Source organism: Mirounga angustirostris, unplaced genomic scaffold, assembly GCF_029215605.1.
Source record: "Mirounga angustirostris isolate CCGP_5_RB_7025 unplaced genomic scaffold, mMirAng1.0.hap1 SCAF_10, whole genome shotgun sequence".
Classification (NCBI taxonomy): domain Eukaryota; kingdom Metazoa; phylum Chordata; class Mammalia; order Carnivora; family Phocidae; genus Mirounga; species Mirounga angustirostris.
The window spans coordinates 118,770,228-118,777,216 of record NW_026991718.1 but is presented as its reverse complement, the minus strand read 5'-3'; positions in this window follow the sequence as shown (position 1 = coordinate 118,777,216).

Sequence of the window (6,989 nt, the reverse complement as noted above, 5' to 3'; positions counted from 1 at the left end):
GCTGTCGAACACTCCACTTAACAGAGATATCCATATTTCAAAGGTTTTTGTGGGGGTCAAAACACAGGAAAGTCCCTGGGACTCCCGGAGGAGGGATGACTTGGAAAATTATAATACAGCGACCTCTATTATGATGACTCAGCTGACCTGATCCTACCCTCAGGAGTAGACCAGGCCTGGAGAAGGAGATGAACCCCTGAACCCCACAGCTGCAGATAAAGGTTTCCTGTCAGAACCGTTACGAAGCACAGCTTCCAGCACCAAATAGTCCCAGCGAGAGAATGCTAGCGATTCTTCAGCAAAAACACACACACTCTCTCTCCATCCCTGTCTCGCTCAGTGTTCTGAACCCTTCTTGTTAGATGAAAGCAGGAGCGCCTCGATCCCCTAAAACCTCAGCCCCGGAGACAAAGGCAACAACCCCCTCGTCGTTCGGTCCAGGGAAAACCAGATCTGTACATGCAAAGAGGAAGTGCCAAGGCAAGGGCCCTGCTAAGATTACGGGCTGTTAATAAGGAAAGACAGCCAGGAGGTTTGATGTACAACTCGACAAGCAGAGGTTAAGGGGAGAGCCGGGGCAGGCTCATTTGCAAACTTGGTCCTGTTTCATTAAGTGAGAGCAGAGACAGCCTGTCTCAGTCCAGCAGAGAAGGACCTCATTATCCACGTAGGGAGCAAGAGATAAGAATCTTTTAATAATTGTTGGGAATTTTTTTATTATGATGTGGAATGCCAATTTAGGCCTCTCCTCACAGACTGGATACAAACAGCCTCCTTGGGAGTTAAAGCTGCTCCCCCCTGGCTGTGGTCATTAAGGACAAAGAGGAGAGAGACGGATGTTTGCTCGAAGAAAGGCCACTGCTCAGGGGGCTCCCGTGGCTGCCAGGGACCAGCAGCTTCTGGACTGGTTGTCCTGTCTCCAGAACCTTCCCAGAGTCCGCAGAGGTTTGTCACCTTGGACCCTGTTTCCCTACCTTCAGTTGGCCCCGAATCTCCTCAAGATACCACAAGTATCTGTGAAGAATTGGGTTATTTTTCTGTTCGCTTAAAAAAAATAAATAAATAAAAACAAACTTCAGGTATAAGGATTTAAACAGAACTTTGTATCATTACTTGAGAGACAACAAATATTTCCTGTACGAAGCAGCGGTTAAGCATAAAAGTGTAATGAAAGCCAGACAATGTGATTTTGTTTTACCTAGACACCCTTGCCTACCAAAATTGGGCTCTTTGTTTGAAGGGAAGCTGAAGATGGAGTTCGGTGTTACAGATACCCTGGAACTAGTCGGATGCATTGCCCTTGGTGTACTCTAGGGATTGAAAGAGAATTGAAGAGGGAATGACTTTTTTTTTTCTCTCTTGATGTGACTTTACCTCGTGCTTTGTGGAACAATCCAGATTTATGACACTCCCATTGGGGACCTCTCGTCAGAATGCTGTTCCAGCCCCAGTGGAGACCTGCGCGTCCTGAGGCAGGCCTTTGCTCAGGCAGAGGCTGCAGTGTGCCCTCAAAGGCAGAGGAGAAGGGAGACCAAGGCCTAACGAGGCCTGTGAGGCACTGATCCTCCGGCCCTGGGCTGTGCTGGGGGCTCCCCTTTGATCCCACACAGCTGGGCTTTTAGCCCCGCACCCCCAAGGATTCCCACAAAGTGGGTCCTTAATTCTTTCCACCAGCCTCTGCAACCCCCCACCCCACCCCGCCCTGGCTCCGCGGGTCCCTTCCATTTCCTCTCCCACTTTCCCTGCATCATGCCCCACGGGGTAGATGCTGAATGACAGTGATGGTGGGTTTTAAGTCCGAGGTGTCAGGAGCAATGAAGCGTCTCTGAGTCAGACAGGCCTGGCCGTTTCCATCTTCACAGGCGAGGGCACCGTGCCCAGAGCTGGAGGCTCCGGGAGCTGTCTGAGCGTTAGCTCAATGCCTGCTCCTTGGCTGGGTTTCAGAGAGGCCCGAGGAAGTGAGGGGTGTTGCTCGCTCCCTGGTGGAATCTGTGCTGACAGCTCTCAGGCTTCGGAGGGTACCCTGGTGCACAGGCCAACGGCTGCTCTAAGGCACACGCGTCCGAGCGAGCTGCCCATGCACCTTGCTCGCCTTCTCTCTGCTGCCCTTCTGACGTTGCCCCAGAGCAGGAATTTTAGTAATATTAACGGTAATTATCCAACATCACAACAAGGGGGGACTGGGAGGTGTGGAGTGTGATGTTGAGAGCAGGAGACCCCTGGCTTTGAGTAACGGACGTCTTTGCCCCTTCCTAGCCATTGGAGGAGTTGCCTAATGCGTCCGAGCCCCAGTGTGCATGTAGAACTGGGATAATTGAGGGACCTATCTGTGTTGAGAGTGAAAGAGACAAAGAAGCAAAGTCTGGCTGTGACCTAAGCGCGTGCATGCGGTACGATGAGGCAGGATGCGGGGTGGGGAAGGAGGGACACGTGTGGGATTCCGCTTCTGCCCTCACTCAGTTAACATTGTCAGTGGGAGGCACCCCACCTCCGTAGGAGGTTGGGAGAATTGAGCTGTGAGATCGCCCATGGGGGGAACGAGGAAACAAGTCCCGTTCACACCAAAGCAAGAAGAGGGGGGGAACGCAGGGGCAGGATCCAAATGCTCAGACCTGGCTTTCAAGGACCCCCACTGTTGGGCTCCTAGCTTCAGATTCCTGACCTTGACTTCTCTCCAGCACAGACCTGCTCTAACCTGGCTTGTCTCCACCTGCACATGAACCGGGTGGTCACACTTTCAAAACTAAGCAGCAATTTCTGCAGTCTGGAATGTGCCTCCTTCTCCTTTCCGCCAACCGTCATTGTACACATCCTGAAGTCACCTCCTCCGGGAGACGTCCCTGACTGCCTCTGAACCATACAGAGCCGTCCAAAGAGAAGAGATCAGTATTTTCATATGAAGCACCTTGCATCTCTCACCGAGGTTTAAAAAGAGGTGGCCCTGGGTTACCTGGCTGGCTGAGTCGGAAAAACGTGACTCTTGATCTGAAGGTTTTGCGTTCAAGTCCCACATTGGGTGTAGAGATTACTTAAATAAATAAAACTTAAAAAAAAAAAAAAAGAGGTGGCTCTGGTATTGGGGATGCTGTGCTCGTCTCCTGTTCATGGCAGGCCTGAGGCAGAAGCCCTGCTTACGGTGGGTTGGCTTCAGAGGTGGCATCCATGTTATTCTATTTCCCTGGGGACTTTGAGCCAAGGAGATTTTCCAAGGTGTGTTCTCAACTTCCAGAAGCACCAGGAGAGCAGGTTTCCATAGTGTAGTGGTGGTTATCGCGTTCGCCTAACATAAGCATCGGGAGTAAAACAGAAGACTGTGGTAGAGGAAGACAGTTCATGTCGTTAGAGACCAAGGTGAAGAGAAAAGAAAATCAGCTTTCCTGGCTCACTCGGTGCACAGGCACTCTGGTATTCAAAATTAAATTTCGAGACAACATCGGTGCCATCCTGGTCTTGTGCAAACTCACAGATGCACGTGCTTTTCAACTCTGTGGCTTGCCAGGGCAGTCTTCTGACTCCCAATGCCTGGATTTCTCTTTTCCACTACCCTCAAATGCCTGGCTTCTTCTCTTTCTTCAGGCTTCTACTTAAATGACACCTCCTCCAGGAAGCCTCCCCTGACCACACGATCAAAAGTAAAGCAACCCTCATTATTTTCTCTCCTTGCCTCCTAAGTGCTTTGATAATACTTACTGCAGTGTGAAACTATTTTATTTTCATAATTCTTTATGTGGTTTCTTTTTGCCCCTACCCATATAGTCTGAGTTTTATGGTTTTACGAGCCTTCTTCTTCTTTGCCACCATAGCTCATCATCTAGAACAGAGTCTGGTATATTCGGTGTTAATGAGTGTTTGTTGAATTAATACAGAAAGGTCCATAGGAGCGGTGAGTAGATTAGGGAATAGGACTTCTGACTCGAAGAGCTTCCTGAGTAAAAGTAGTGTGCGGACTGCCTGGGGATCATTGGTGACATCATCCCCTTTGCTTCCTTTGCTCCCTTGGCCCTCATGCACTGCGCTCAGCCACAGATAACTGCCCCCAAATCAAGGCCAGGGAAACACAAGGGTGCTATAATGTTTACCAATTAGTTAAGACTCTTTTGTGTCTCTGTCCCAGGGATGAAAGGGCTGGGCTCGGATGTCGAGGTTGACAAGTAAGATTTGGAATTCTCAGTGAAGGATGGGGCCAAGTCGCGCAAGTCCTGCTCGCTTTGTTTTTACATTAAGTGCTTTGAACTGTTGACATCCCGGGGAAGTAAGTCTGTACACCCTGTTGGAGGCAGACATCTTGCAGACGGTGCTACAACCGCGTCTCTTACATAATCCTGCCATTCCCTGCACGTCCAGCCTCGGAGCTGGTCATATACAGGCACCCGATCAACAGCTCCCATCTGCAAGGGAGATTTCTACCTTCTACCTTTCTGTTTCTACCATGGCCAGAAGCTCCTGTGTTAAGCCAAGACAGAGTGGGCTCTAAATCCAGCCTTCCATACCACAAGCTACTGTCGCATGTTGGACAATCCCATTAACCTCTGTGTACGCCTCAATTTGGCTGGCATCTGCAAAATAGGAATAAAAAAGCCTCCCTCATGGGATTCATGTGAAGAGTAAATGAGTGAATGATTGAGAAAATACTGGCCAATATTACTGCAAAGTGTTCTGGGATTTTCTCCACTGTAGTTGTGACTCACTTGGTCATTGTACCCTCCGCTCATTCAATGTGCCTAAATCTACTTAGCAGGACACTCTGCAACCAACGATACCCAGTTCCCAGTGCACGACGACATAAATAGCCATTGCCCTTAGACAGTTGAGGCACCAGAGCAAGAGAATGCCGTGTGCACAGACAATTGGAAAGCAATTTGGGAAATCTGAAATCATGGTAAACAAATGTCTGGGGTGCCCAGAGGAATGAGCAATCTCATTTCCTGGGCTAATCATGGAAAACTTCATGGAAAAAGTGCTTTCGAGGTGGATGATGGGTCATAAAAATAACGAGAGAGAGGGCATATGTGAAGGCGTGGGAGTGTATGAGGGCAGAGCATCCTCCCAGGGAGCTGAGGACTTGGGCTGAACCAGAGAACTCCGACAGGTGGTACAGTAGCAGGTGCAAGATGAGTTGCACAGGCTTGGTCGCACTTTCCTCGGAGGCCCTGGGAGCATCAGAGATGTCGGGGTGAGGGTGGGGCACGTGCTCAAGTTTGGAGTGGAAAGGGGCCAGAATGATAGCAGATGGAGGTTGGTGCATTCACCCACTCTGGAGACAATAAAGGCTCATCTGCATCAGGGCTCTGGGGGTAGAGAGAGAAAGGCTGGAGGAATATTTGGAAGGCAGATGGAAAGACTTGGTAAACTGTTTGCCCAGCAGACATCTGCATGATGAAGACTTCTTTTTAAAAAAAAAGATTTATTTATTTGAGAGAGAGAATGAGCAAAAGAGACAGAGAGCGAGCACAAGTGGGGGAGGGGCAGAGGGAGAGGGAAAAGCAGACTCCCCACTGAGCAAGGAGCCTGACATGGGATTCGATCCTGGGACTCCAGGACCATGACCTGAGCTGCATGCAGACGCCTAACTGACTGAGCTACCCAGGCGCCCCAGTGGAGACTTCCTGAAGCAACAACCAAACTTAGTGGCACTCATCAGAATGGCCCCGTGTTCATACCCCATCAGCTGGGTGTCCGTCCCCGCGGGAACTGTGGGAGCTGAGACAAGCCCATCCTACTGCAGCAAGCCTCAGAACATAGGGCTAGCTTGTGACCCAAAGTTCCTCTAGGCACCCCAGACATTTTCCTGCCTTGATTTCAGATTTCCCTAATTACTTGCCAATTGTCTGTGCACACGGCATTCTCTTGCTCTCGTGCCTCAACTGTCTGAGGGCAATGGCTATTGTATGTCGTTGTGCACTGGGCACTGAGTATCGTTGGTTTCAGAGTATCCTGCTAATGAGCGGAGGGCATTACAACAGAGTGAGTCACAACTACAGTGGATTGTTCAGAATTGTTTAGTGGGTCATTCAGGAGCAGGAGGCCTTCATTTATCTTTACTTCCTTCCAGATGTTTTGCATCCATCACCTCCCCTCCTGGACCAGAGAGTCAGGTCCAACTTCTAGTCCCTGCTCTCCTGCCCATTAGCACCACCACCCTCGGCAAGTTTTCCACCCTCTAAAAATGCCCTTGTCCTTATTTGTAAGATAGGAGGACCAGTGGAACCTACCTCAACCAGTTGATGGAAGGATGGAGTACCATGAAGGCATTTCACGTGGCCCATGATCATCCCCACTGTTCTATTCAGCAAGCACTTGCTGGACACCCTCTGGGAGCCAGCCACTCTACCAGCCCTGAGAATGCAGTGGGGAGTGACAACCAGCCAGCTTTCATGGATCTTGCATTGACAACCAGCCAGCTTTCATGGATCTTGCATTGACAACCAGCCAGCTTTCACGGATCTTGCATTCTAGGCGGGGAGGCTGATCATCAACAACAGAGAACACAGGACATGTTGGATGGTACGGGTTAGGAAGAAAAGATAGCATAGGCACCAGAGCAGAGCTGGGGGTGCTGTTTTAGCTAAAGCAGCCAGAAAAGGCCTTTCTGAGGAAAAGACATTTGAGCAGATAGGGCTGAAGTGAGAGGGTAAACTTCGCAAAGTTGTGCAGGAAGAACTTTCCATGCAGAGGAAACTGAGGCACAAAGGTCCCAAGGCTTTTGGTGTAAGGAGCAGCAGGATAGCTCAAGGGGTGGGAGCAAGGTGAGCGAGGAAGAGGAATAGGAGCAGAGCAGGCGGCCTTGGCAGCCATGGTAAAGAGCTTGGTGTTTATTCTGAAGGAGAGGGAAGGACACTGAAGGAGTCTTTAAAGGGCGGCTCCACCATGTGATTTCCAGTTTCAGAGGGTAACTGTGGCCACTGTGGGCAGGTGAAAATTGGGGTTGGGCGTACCTCCTGGGAGCCCCTTGCAGTTCTCCAGGGGAAAGGTGATGAGGATGGGGATGC